This window comes from Canis lupus, chromosome 7 (assembly GCF_048164855.1).
Source record: "Canis lupus baileyi chromosome 7, mCanLup2.hap1, whole genome shotgun sequence".
NCBI lineage: Eukaryota > Metazoa > Chordata > Mammalia > Carnivora > Canidae > Canis > Canis lupus.
The window spans coordinates 1,662,493-1,676,461 of NC_132844.1; positions in this window are offsets into that span (position 1 = coordinate 1,662,493).

Genomic DNA, 13,969 nt, shown 5'->3' on the forward strand with positions numbered 1-13,969 from the left:
CCTCTTGGACAGCATTTCAGAAACTCTAACTTTTGGGGCGAATCTCCCCATTACGTTGTACTGCACCTCTCATTAAGCTTGCAAACATAAACAATATTAGTAGTTTTCAACTTATTAAAAATGATACATTATACTGAGCATTATACTCACATTTGTACCATGTGCCACAGGTATGTTGTTTCATTTAAAGCACTGAAAGCCTTAACTTCGCTGTACAGATGAGGAAACCAAAGCTCAGAGAGAATTAAAATGACATAAACAGAACTGGGTGTTTCTGGCCCAAGGAATACCATAAATGCGGTATCACAGACACCAAGGTGTCCAGGACGTTGGCTCAAAAGGGGGAAGACAGTATTTGGTTTAGGTTTCAATTGTTCTCTTTTAGGCTTTCCAACTGAATACTGGCCAGAAATGTTCTCAGAGTGTAGCCTTTGTGGTGGTGGTAGAGATTTGTTATTTATCTGTGTTTTCTTTTCATTTATTTATTTGAAACTCCAAATTTGAATAAAAATAAATAAATACTCTGGGGCAAGGGGTACCTGAGTGGGTTAGTTTGTTAAGCTGCCAGCTCCTGATTTCAGCTCAGGTTATGATCTTGGGGTCCTGGGACCGAGCCGCATATCAGGCTTCATGCTTAGCGAGGAGGCTGCTTGAGGATCCTCTCTGTCCCTCTGCCTCTCCCTCAGCTTTCTTTCTTAAATAAAATAAAATAAAATAAAATAAAATAAAATAAAATAAAATAAAATAAAATAAAATAAAATAATAAAATAAAATAAAATAAAATATAACTAGATAAAAAAATAAATACACTGGGGCACCTGGCTGGTTCAGTTGGTAAAGCATGTGACTAAACCTTAGGGTTGTGATTTCGAGGCCCGTGTTGGGTGCAGAGATTACTTTAAAAATTTTTTAAAAAAATAAATAAAATCTTTACCAAAGAACTAAATTAAAAAATTTAAAAATAAAAACCCAGATGCTGGTTGTAAGATTGGCATGAAGTAAAGTTTATGACATTTTGCAATCTATAAAGACCCACACAACTATGAGAAAATATAGTAACTTCTATTTTATACAAGTCTAGCCCTATGATACCTCTAAAAAAACTCACTTTAAGAAAGGAGATGAACTATAAGAAAGTTGGTTTTGAAAGCCAATTCCAGTCTCTAATAAAGATTAAATGCATGTGCTTCTCTGGCAAGCAGGTCCAAGGATGAGATTTATAAAGTTTTAAGTCAGTGTGCTATACCAATTATAGTTGATGTTTCTCATTCCAAAATATGAAATTATTATATAGCCAGAATGCATCTTAGTGGATTCTATAAATGTGAATTTATAGATTTGATGATTTTAGAATAGCTTCTAAACTCCTTTCAAGTAAAAAAAAAAAGTATCATATTAAATTTTAATTAATTCATTCACTTAAATTATCATTAAGATTCTTCCTTCAGAAATAGATTTATATAAACATAATATGAATATGCATGTGGTTAGTAGAAATATCCTTTTACATTGAAAAGGTGTTTTGCACATGCCCTCTTGCCAAAAGGGCTTAAAGCAGAGTGATTTCACTGTTCCTCACAGGCAGTGACACTTGTGACCACATAATAAAATACTTGATGGCTGGGATTCCAGCTCTATAATTCCGTTTTGCTCCAGAAGCACAGTGCCATGACTCACTATCTCACCATCATTAGGTATGTATTGGCTTTCTAGTCCATGTACTAGGAATAAAACCAGACAACTCCGGTGCTCCCAGGACAAAAGCACTTTCACCCTATTAAGCCCCAGCAGTTGGTTTTGGTCTTGTTTTTCAGATATAAGTGAATATTTGCACCAAGGAAATGTAAGGAGCTTCTATCAGGGATCTGGAGTTGTAAGATGAAGATTTAAGATTTTGTTCCATTATTTATGTTCTATTTGGCCCTGAAATATCGACAAAAGTTCCTACTTCTTCATCTATTAAAATGGGATTAAACATTTTTTAAGGAAAACCTCAAAATGGTGATGCAATTGTTTAAAGAAACAGCCCAGTCTGATGGTATTGGAAAAACAATTTTTTTTTTTTTAGACAAAAGAGAAAAGAGAGAAGAAACAAAGAAAATCCTGGACACCCTATATTCCCAGAAACTACAACCAAGTTTCCTTATTGAGTGCACTATGGTTTTAACTGTATATTCTATGCTGTTGTTGTCGAGTGGAATATTGCAAATCCAACAAGAAAAGAAAGAATATTGGACTTGCTACTTCATTGGCCATTTCGTCTCTCTGCATCTGTTTTCAAACCTGAAAACTGAGGAGTTTGAAACCAAATTATCTCTAAGTTACTTTTCAGTTACAACTTTGGTAATTTTGGAGGTCTTTAACACATAACCTCCACATTTGGGGCTAATCAACACCAACAAACGTACAGATTTCTCTGACCCAGAAAGTTCAAAACTTTCAGCACTGCATTCATATTTTGGAAATATCCATTCACAAAAATTCTAGCACTAGATTATAAGATTAAGCACTTTATTTATTTATTTATTTATTTATTTATTTATTTATTTATTCATTTATTTATTTATGTCCCCCCTCCACCCCCGGGTCCTGCCATGGGCACCCTGTCTCCCCCTCCACCCCTGGGTCCTGCCATGAGTGCCCTGTCCCTCCATGAGTGCCCTGTCCCCCCTCCACCCCCGGGTCCCTCCATGAGTGCCCTGTCCCCTCCACCCCCAGGTCCCTCCATGAGTGCCCTGTCCCCCCTCCACTCCCGGGTCCCTCCATGGGCACCCTGTCCCCTCCACCCCTGGGTCCTGCCATGGGCACCCCATCCCCCTCCACCCCCAGGTCCCTCCATGAGTGCCCTGTCCACCCTCCACCCCCGGGTCCCCCATGGGTGCTCTGTCCCCCCCACCCCCTGGGTCCTTCCATGGGCGCCCTGTACCCCCCACCCCCCAAGCACCTCATTTATATTTTGTAAATATCTACTGGTCAGAGTTGTGCAATATTCCCTTAGCCAGACCATCTTTAAAGTAATCATGAAGATAAAGTAGGGAAAAAAACTGAGGGCTGAGGGCTCTGGAGATTAATATGTTGCATTTCAGACTTAATTGTCAAAGTCTAAATAACACCTGGGAAAATCTTGTCAGTGTGATGTAATTGTCCAAGTAATTGCAGCATTTTGGAAATGTAAACCAACTTGGTTTTCAATTAATAAATGGTAGGAGCACTATTATAGTAGTGACAGCCTGTTAGCTTATTGCTCAAATGAAATGTTGGTCTCTACACATTCTATTTATTTTTAATATATCATTTGCAAAGCAGATAGGTCACTAAATCTAATCTACTGAAGGTTGTGTAGTATTTCCCCTCCAGTAGAGGAAAGGATGATGGGAGGAAAATAAAATGAGCCACAGGTAATGGCACAGCTCGGTGCAGCTATCCCTGGCATCGTAGACGACAATTGTCTTAGGTGACCAGAAGCACAGTCACATCGCAGGCTGCATGTGCTGTTGCCAAGAGGTACAGTGCACAGCAGCTCAGCGCTTGGGATTGAGCCACTGAGAGGAGAGCGGCCACGGCACAGCCTCCCCCATAAGCCTCACTAGAAAGAAACTCCCCGCAAGCGATGTTAGAATAAATAAAAGAAGGAAACCTCATTCTTGCTTTAAGGGTGTCAGAAGTCCATCTCAACCCTATGTGAAGTCAGAAAGAAGTGTTAGAGGTGGGATCTGCTCATTTTTGTGCCATTTTTTTTCTTTTTGCTGAAAGCATTCATATTTACTCAAATAACTCCCCTCCGAAATCATGTATTAATTCCCAAAATGTCCTCTTTTTAAATTTTTTATTGGAGTTCAAGTTGCCAACATATAGCATAACACCCAGTGCTCATCCCATCAAGTGCCCCCCTTCAGTGCCCATCACCCAGTCACCCCATCCGCCCGCCCTCTTACCCTTCCACCACCCCTTGTCTGTTTCTCAGAGTCAGGAGTCTCTCATGGTTTGTCACCCTCACTGATCTTCCCCACTCAGCTCCCCTCCTTCCCCTATAATCCTTCTCACTATTTCTTATATTCCCCGTATGAGTGAGACCATGTGATGATTGTCCTTCTCCAACTGACTTACCTCACTCAGCATCATACTCTCTAGTTCCATCCACATCGAAGCCCATGATGGGTTCTCGTCCTTCCTGAGGGCTGAGGAATATTCCACTGTCCACATAGACCACAGCTTCTTTATCCATCATCTGTCGATGGACACTGAGGCTCCTTCCACAGTGTGGCTACTGTGGACATTGCTGCTATAAACATCGGGGTGCAGGTGTCCCGGCGTTTCCCTGCATCTGTATCTTTGGGGTAAATCCCCAGCAGTGCAGTTGCTGGGTCGTAGGGCAGGTCTATTTTTATCTCTTTGAGGAACCTCCACACAGTTTCCCAGAGTGGCTGCACCAGGTCACATTCCCACCCACAGTGCAGGAGGGTTCCCCTTTTTCTACATCCTCTCCAACATGTGTGGTTTCCTGCCTTGTTAATGTTCCCCATTCTCATTGGTGTGAGGTGGTATCTCCTTGTGGTTTTGATTTGTATTTCCCTGATGGCCAGTGACGCGGAGCATTTTCTCATATGCATGTTGGCCATGTCTATGTCTTCCTCTGTGAGATTTCTCTTCATGTCTCCTGCTCATTTCACGATTGGATTGTTTGTTTCTATGCTGTTGACTTTAATAGGTTCTTTATAGATCTTGGACACTAGCCCTTTATCTGAGAGGTCATCTGCAAATATCTTCTCCCATCTGTAGGTTGTCTTGTAGTTTTGTTGACTGTTTCCTTTGCTGTGCAGAAGCTTTTTATCTTGATTAAGTCCCAATAGTTCATTTTTGCCTTTGTTTCCCTTGCCTTCATAGATGGATCTTGCAAGGAGTTGCTGTGGCCAAGTTCAAAATGCCCCATTTTTACATCTTTCTCCACTCTAGGGAGTTCTTTGGTGATGATATTATTGTAAATGTTCAAGATAAGATTTTTATTCCTTTGAGTGTTTATCCTCTCTGTTAATGAGCCACCCTCATTTCAAACACTCTCTCTCTATCCCCCCTCCCCAAAATCAGTGGTTTAATTTCTGCCTAGCAAGTCCCCTGCAATCAGTTGTATTACAGTGACAATAACAGAAAAGAGCCTAGATGGTGGAGTGAAAGTTTCGATGTAGTAACATTCTTCTGACTTTCCTGTCAATACTTGGGATATCTAGAATTAATGCAGCATGTTTTCTCTGAATTTCTCTATTCTTTGGAAAGATTAGATTGAGGTCTTAGGAAGGCAAAAGTTTTAGGCTTTCAAATTACATAGATCTTGGATTCAAATGCAGGATCCATCCCTTTGTAGCTGTGAAGTCAAGCAAATTGTTTAACCTAAACCTTAGACTGCTTATCTATAAAATGTGCAAATGAATTGGACATATTCTCCAAAACTCATGAGGGTCACATGATATAACATATGACACTACAGAGCACAATGAATGGTTAGCACATAGAAACACTCCGTAAAAGGTATTATGTTCAATATGATTATGTTATGCTATCCATTTCATTCATTGTTTTAAAGTTTCTCTTATATGATCTTTCTTTTTCATAGTCATTCATACATATTTACAAAGAAAAAAAGATCATAAAGTTAAATGTAGGTCACCTACACATGAAAAATTTGGCATTTAAAATATAGTTTTCATTGTTTTGTGATTTAATTTTTCTAGATATTTATTTTTACGGGATTTTGCAAAAGTATCAGTCCACGATGGATGAGGCCGTGAGACCTGAGGGAAACATACTGGTCTTTTACTGCAAATAGCCATAAGGCTCTGCCTACAACAGGACATCTTCTCCTTTAACCTCAATGCAAATACCTGCGTGGCTGGGAGTCAGGGCCGGCATCTCTAACAAGCTGCAGGTTGAAGCTGATGCTGCTCAGAGGAACATACTGGAAGTGGTAAAATATTAGAGGACTCAGATAAGCCCGCAGAACCTCTGACCCATTTATAGTCAGTAAACAACTGTGTTAGTCACCACAAATAAATTCTCTTGGTCGGAGCGCCTGGGTGGCTCAGTCAGTTGAGCATCCAACTCTTGGTTTCAGCTCAGGTCATGAGCTCATGGGTTGTGACATCCAGCCCTCCCTCAGGCTCCCCGCTCAGCTGGAATCTGCTTGGGATTCGATCTGTCTCCCTCTGCTCATCTGCCCAGGTGTGCATGCTTTCTCTGTCTCATAAATAAGTAACTAAATCTCTCTAAAATGTCTAAAAAAATAATAATAAGCAAAAAAACAAAACAAAAAAACCTCTCTTTAAATAAATAAATAAATAAATAAATAAATAAATAAATAAATACCCTCTATTGGTCACCTTACATCAACTGAGTATACTGATGACCTATATATAAAACTCAATTAGGAGAAGGGAAAATGTTTGTGTTATCCAAATTGCATTACGATACATCAGCGTTTATGGAGACATTTGCAGTGTAAATATGCCATAATGCCTTTACTCTCGATAGAGACAGGATCTTGGCTCCCCGTCAAACATAAAGGTATCCTCCGAGAGACAAGGAAAAGAGCTCTGGGATGCTAATCTTTCCGGAGCAGAGGCCAATTCTCTTGTGTCGCAGTGAAGTTGGAAACCTCCTTGTGAAAAAGAGAGATGGGACGTTTCTGGGATGTTTGCCTCCTTCCTGTTGTGGGGAGGGTGGGAGGAGAAATGTCACTGAACTCTTGGATTTTGTTAAAAATGCCTGTGGTAAAGTAAACCCCAGGCAAAGAACTGGTGGGGAAGCTGAACACTGGAAGAGACGTCCAACAGCACAATGAACAGGGAAACACGGGCATCTAATTTCTAGATAGAATCCAATCACTGCTCCTCCGTCGTGAGACTGTCAAGATTTTCACGTGGGTACTGCTGACTCAGGTGCCCTTGCCCACCCATCCATCTCTGCCCTCAACATCTAGCTGACAATCATTGCCTTTTAAATGAATAATTAAGCCCTACTTAAGAATATATTTTAGAGTTTCTCTTTGAGTCTGATATTAAAATATCAGAATATTCTCTCATTCTAATTATAATTTAAAATATTAAAATATTTTAATATTTCAATATTCTCTGGTGCAGAATATTGTCCCCCTCCCAAGACCATTTTATTCCTCTATCAAATCTCTGCTGACAAATAAAACTATTACATGGAGACCTTTGTCCAAGCATTTGAGACTCTAATAAAGTCTAAGAAATTTCTTGCTGCTTACCTGAATCCACAGGCTTTTGTGGATATGTTGGTAGAATTATGGTTTTCTATGTCCTTGTCATGTGTTCATATTTTTCCTTGAGCAATTTGAGTGACAAGAAAATCAAAAGACCTTCAGAGGCAGCCTCTGATCTTTTAATTTCTTGAAGTCTCTAATAGCATTTAACTTGCCCTGTACTAAATGAATGCTATTGATTGTTTAATTTTATTTGTGCATCCAGAACGAGTATTTTCTAGAATTTTGTTTTGTTTTTCTTTTGAGTGAACATAGTAAAATAATAAAAATGACTATTAGAAAATGAAAAAACATAGAAAGCATTTTGTACTCCCCAGCTTTCTATTATGATTAATTATCAGCACTCAGGGAAATTTATTTTATCGAAATATTCATAACATATCTATAATATTTCTGCTTTATATTAATTATACCCCAGAATAATTAATTACTCAAAAATTGTAACCTATTGCCTATCATGTGCTAGCCATTAAACTAAAAACTGTACTAGGTTATGACTTGTGAAGCCCACAGTTGTCAGAGAAAGATGCAATTGTAATTAATAACATAATGTTAAGCACTAGTGATGGTACAATATTTTTTTTTGCAAATTAAAATACCAAGGAAGGTTCCACAAAGGAACGTGAGCTTCATTGCACTGAATAAGAGTGTATGCTCTGGAGTCAAATAGATCTGAGTTCTGTCACTGATCAGCTGCGTAATCTTGGATAAATTTAACCTCTCTAGGCTTATATTTGCTTAGCTGTAAAATTAGTGTCCTTGGGCTTATTGTAAAGTCTAAGCTGGAGCATAGAGAATGAGAGGCAAGGAGGCAGAGGCCACATGTCCCTCATCCTCCTGGCCTCACGGCGAGGTTAGATTGCATTCTCAGTGCAAAGGGTCTACACTGGAAAAGTATAAGCCAGGAACTAACAAGATGTGGCTTATTTACTTTTTAGAAGATCATTCTGGTTGCCGTGTGGACAATATTAGCAAAGAGGAAGGTTGGGCTGTGGTGCATTGAGGCCTGAGGTCCCGGCGAGAAGAAGAACACTTGCACACCTGGAGAAAGTCAGGGATTGTTAACATAGTCTTGGGAAGCAGAGTGTGACGGGGCAAAAAGCAAATGGAATAAAGAGAAAAAAATGGAGCTGAGAGAATCTACTGGGACAGAAACATAAAAATAAAAAAAAAATTATAGATGGAGAGATACTGTGGGGCAGAATTCACATGGCAAGAGTTTTAGGGTATCAAAAAAATAAAAAATAAAAAAGCATAATCTGACCTAAGAAGAATAAGTATATGATACGAACTTAAACACTTTGATAATATGTTTCAGAGAAAAGTTGCATTTTTTGAGGATTCAATATAGATTATTGGGTATACTTCATCTATCTAGATACCCGAAGGCAAGAAGTGATCATTTAAAATTGCATATTAGAAGCAACATATTTATATAAACACCAAATATTAATTGCTTTCTCTATTCCTTTACTATTCTAAAGTAAAACTTGTACTCTCTGATCAATGATTAAACTGAAAGGCTTTCAGCACATCTCTCAGAACGAGGTTTTACTAGGAAACAAAATATTATGTGCCTGGTATGAAAATTATGATATAACAATTTTTCTTAAACAACCTATATCTCTTGGTGAAAGAGTGCCTGAGAACTGGCAAACATTTTATTTGATTCTTCACTAAGCCTGGGTTTATTCTTGTCACAGTAACTTATTTTATCTTTTGAATGTGTTATCACCTTGGAAAGAAAAACGTCTCTTTTAAAAATATGAACTTTATGAAGTCTGGCGAAGGTTTGTGAGAATTAACCAGGTATGTCCAGGCAACTGCCACACTACTGCGCCTGCACATACCTGCGGGCAGACTCCAAGGCGGCTACCGTTTATTGAGCACCTGCTGGGAGCTGATGTCATGGTAACCCTGGGCTCATAACAAGAAATAAACCTACGTGGACCTTACATAGGATCATTCACTCATGAACTAGGTATTTATTGAGCACCTATCATGTGTCAAGAACCGTTCTAGACACATAGAGACAACATTGGATACATTAGACAAAAAAAACCCCTGCCTTCACAGAGCTTATAATTAGTGAGGAAGAAAATATTTGCTAAAATTAAATGACATTATTCTTGCTTATACACTAGACATATGCGGATTATATAAATGTTTTCAATTTAAAAAAATAAATGTTTTCAATTTAAGTTACTTTAGTTTTTAAACAGTGATAGAGATTACTCATCAACTTTAAGCCCTATGTATGAATTGATGACTTCCAGCAAGGATATGGTGTTCCCCTGGATCTATTACCTTCCTCATCATTATACTTGAGGACTGCGGGTGCCAATCCGACTGTTTAATTAAACTTTAGAGTTCTTCTCTCCTATGTAATTATCACAAATATTAGGAGATGCCTGTGGTTTGTAGGTTGGTTATTTTGCCATGCTTTGATTCTTATTCAGAGACACACGAAAAAAAAAAAAAAAAAAACGCTTCAAAGTGATTGCTAATGGATTTTGAAGTTATGACTTAAGCAAAGCCATGAAACAAAAACTTTAACTGCAATTTCAAACACCTATAATGAGTTCCTTCAGAAAATTCTCCTGGAAGCTCACATTTTTCTTGGTAATTTGCAGAAAAATGCCTTAAATACTTCTTATTCTGCTCCAATGAGAATATGACCAAATGAAATAAGACCCCTGGATAATAATGTACATTTCAGCAGCAATTCATAGAGTGTTTTATAACAGTACCTTCTAGAAGTGCGTAAAGCAACCATTGCACTGTGTAGCAATCAGCTAAAAGCCTGATGAAGCAAGCCCAATGTTTAAGCAAACATTTCAAACACTTGAGATTGATTCCTGAAGTTCCTAAGCCCAGGAGTGTTTTTTTGTTTTTGTTTGTTTGTTTGTTTGTTTTTTTACCACAACAATAAGCCCACAGAAACAGAATCAAATCTCTAACGCAAAAGCAGGACTTCAGATGTGAAGATATACCTGAACAGCAAGAGTGATCACAGTTCCAGCAAACTGAACAATGATATGCCTAATTTCATCCTCTGGCTGGAAGTCACCAGTACCTACGAAGTGCCGCACGCGTCCTACGAGTTACTGTATTCCCAGGACACCTGCAGGAGGGCCGTCCTGAGACAGTGAGGTGGGAATGGGCGCCTGGGTGGACCAAGAAATGAAAGGGTGCGCTCCCCTCCTATTGTATCTCTAGCTCTGAGAAACAACATGTCAGCTAGATATTAGGTACTTGAGGTTGGGAGGGATACAGTCTGAGTAAAAAATGATAACAAAACAGATCTTTCCTCATCTTACTAACTGCCAAGGTCAATATGTTTCCTTGGCCCACCACACACCTAGCACCCCACAGGCATAGGCACACACAGGCTGAGAGAAGGAGTCCATGTCCATGTCCCTTTTGTGTCTATCGTTGCCTTGTAGAGGTATGATTTGAATTATTTCAAGTCAAGTTTCGTTAAATTAATTAAATAATTCTTATTCAAATTGTGAATCAGGTGACAAAGTGACAGGAGACCGCCTCTCCCAAAGTAGGATAGAAACTACTTCAAAGACAGCACATTAATAAATGGCTTGCCGCCACCTCATTAAGTAGCCTCAGCATAGGCTTCCGAGCTACAGCAATAATAGTTGAAACCTAGTCTCCCATGAGCTGGGATTGTGCTAAAGGCTTAGAGCTCAAAGAACTCATTTCTAATTCTTGCAAGAGCCCCTTTAGTCACCAATGCTCTATAGACGTTAAGTCCATTGTCCGACATTACACAGCTGGTCAGGGGCAGTATCTGAAGCACATTCGGGCAATGGTTAGAGAACCGGTAATCTCTGCCCCACACACGTGTGAATTTGATGTTCTTAATTATAGAGCTGACATATAGTATTAGCTTCTTTTCTTTCTTTTTATAACTCTTCAACTTGGCCCTTGTAGCCAAGTTAGGAAGAAAACCACTTACAATTTGTGTCGCTGCCAATAGATTACTTTTTCATATTCAAAATGAACTTTTCAACTGGAATATCTCAGGAATCGTTCAAAAACCAATTATCATCACTATCAGAAATGAAATCCATTGCCCTGAGAAGAATGTTTGGGATGAAGGAACACACAGGGCTGTTTAAAAGTACCCATTGTAACACTTTTCCTTGTGGAAGGAGAATGTGTGCTAAGGATATTTCCTTGATATCAGTGGTGGTTGAAGAGTCTACACGGGCAATTGTTTTTAAATAGTAAGGATTAAAATTCTGTATCAGCTGAAGGTTCCAGATGGTGTATAAAACAGGAAGCCAAAGACAGGCTAGCTCCAGAACATCTCCTTGAAGTAGCTGCACGAGAACAGAATTGCTTGAAAATGGTAGTGGCATCCTTGATGATAAACAAAATATGTCTGGACCCATGGGGCCAATAACATAAATAGGACAGCTAAGAATAATAGATCCAGCCATCTGACGAGGCTGTCTCTAAAGCTCAGAATAATTTGTGAATTTACAAAATTACATATTAAGTTTGAAAGATCCTAAATCCAAATGAACTATTGACAAAATAAATCAATGTAACGTCCTCCAACAGTGTTCATAAGTCATGTTTCACAGAAAGTTAAGACTGAAAGGACCACAGAGTTTATCTGTTCCATGTTCTCACTTTACAGATGAGCAAACTAATTGAAGGCATGAGCCAGATTCCGCATTATCAGTTGAATTCATTAATTACATTGCTGTGACATTGGATTTATATTAAGATTCATATATTTGGCCTTTGTCCCTATTTCTGGCACAGAGCTTCTAAAACCATTGGCATTTCCTAAGTGAAGAGAATGATAAAGGCACCATATGTTACGTCAATAAGGTGACTTTGGTAAAGCAAGTAGTTGACTTAAGGATGGGGGCTAGTCGCCAAGGGAGGCAAAAACTTGATGATAAGGTTGGATCTTTCAGTCCCATCTCCCACACACACCTCAAGGGAGGATCTGGACATAGTATCAATCACCAGCAGCCAATGATTGAATCAACTATAAAATGTGGCCTCCACAAAAACCCAAAAGAAAGGGGTTTGGTGAACATGTGGAGATTGGGAGAGTGGCGTTCTGAGAGAGGGCATGGAAGCTCCATACCCCTCCCCATACATTGCTCTGTGCATTTCTTCCATCTGACGATTCCTGAGTTGTATCGTTTCATAATAAACCAGTGATCTAGCAAGTAAAATGTTTCTCTGAGTTCTGTAGGCTACTCTAGCAAATTAATTAAACCCAAGAAGGGGTGATGGAAACTTCAGACTATAACCTGTTAGTCAGAAGCAAAGTTAATTAACTGGACTTGGACTGGCCTCTGAGGCATGTGTATGGAGGGCAGTTTTGTGGGACTGAGCCCCTAACCTGTGGGATCTGACATTATCTCCAGGTAGATAGTGTCAGAATTGGGTTCAGTTATAGCCTGGTGTCTGAGGATTCCTTGTTGGTAAAGAGAAAACCCCCTCCCCACTCACACTGAAGTCAGGCACAGAACTTTTCACTCCACATTAGGAAATGGGTAAATGTGACAGTCTATTTCCTCCTTTTTAGTATTTACATAATGTTGATTAGAAAAATGACTACTAAAGTATCCATCAAATACCTTAGAATCCTAACACAACACTAAAAACATAATGTAATAATAATACAAAATTTTAAAATAGTATGGTGAGAATCAGCTGATTTGATTTCTATCCTGTTAGAATTTCACAGGGATTATAAAACTGATAAGAAAAAACAGTAATAGAAAGGAAGGGAAATAAAAGTACAGAAAACTCAAGAATAACTTGTTCTTTTCATTTTTAAATAATTTCCAAAGAGTCCATAGATACCCTTCACTCACCTGACCCTAATGTTAACATCTTACATAATCATCATACAATTATTAACTCCAAGAGTTCTATTAGCTATCTATTGGCTATCATAGCCTTTATCTAATGCTCTCTCCAGTTCCGGAATTCATCCAGAATGCCATTGTAATTAGCTGCCATGTCTCTCTTACCCAAGACAATTCCTAAGTATTTCTTTGTTTTTCACATCCTTGACACTTTTGAAGACTACTGGTCAGGTACTTTTGCAAAATGTTGCTCAATTTGAATTTCTCTGACACTTTCTCGTGATGCGAATGAAGTCATGACATTTCGGCAAGCATACCACAGAGCTCATGTGCCCTTGAGAGATGTCATGACATCATAGCAGACATACACAGAGTCCGGATGTCTTACTACTGGCATGTTAATCTTGATCGCTCTGTTAAGGTGATATCTACCTGTTTTCTCCATTATACGTTAATTTTTTCAGTTTGTACTTATTTGAGGGGTGATAATTTACATCTTCGATGGTTAATTTTATGTGTCAACTCCATTGGCCACGGTGTGTCCAGATTTAACACTATTTCTGAATGTGTCTTAAAGGTATTTCCGGATGAGATTACCATTTGGATTGATGGCTTGAGTAAAACAGGGAGCTTTCTCCAATGCGGGTGGGTATCACTTAATCTATTGAGGGCCTAAATAGAACAAAAGGTAAAGGAAGGAGGAATTCACTTTTTTCTTGCCTTACTGATTGGGCTGGGGACATATCATCTCATCTTTTCCAGCTTTTTGACTGGGTATTTTTATCATTTGCTCCCCTGGTTCTCAGGCCTTTGAACTCTGTCTAAATTATATACT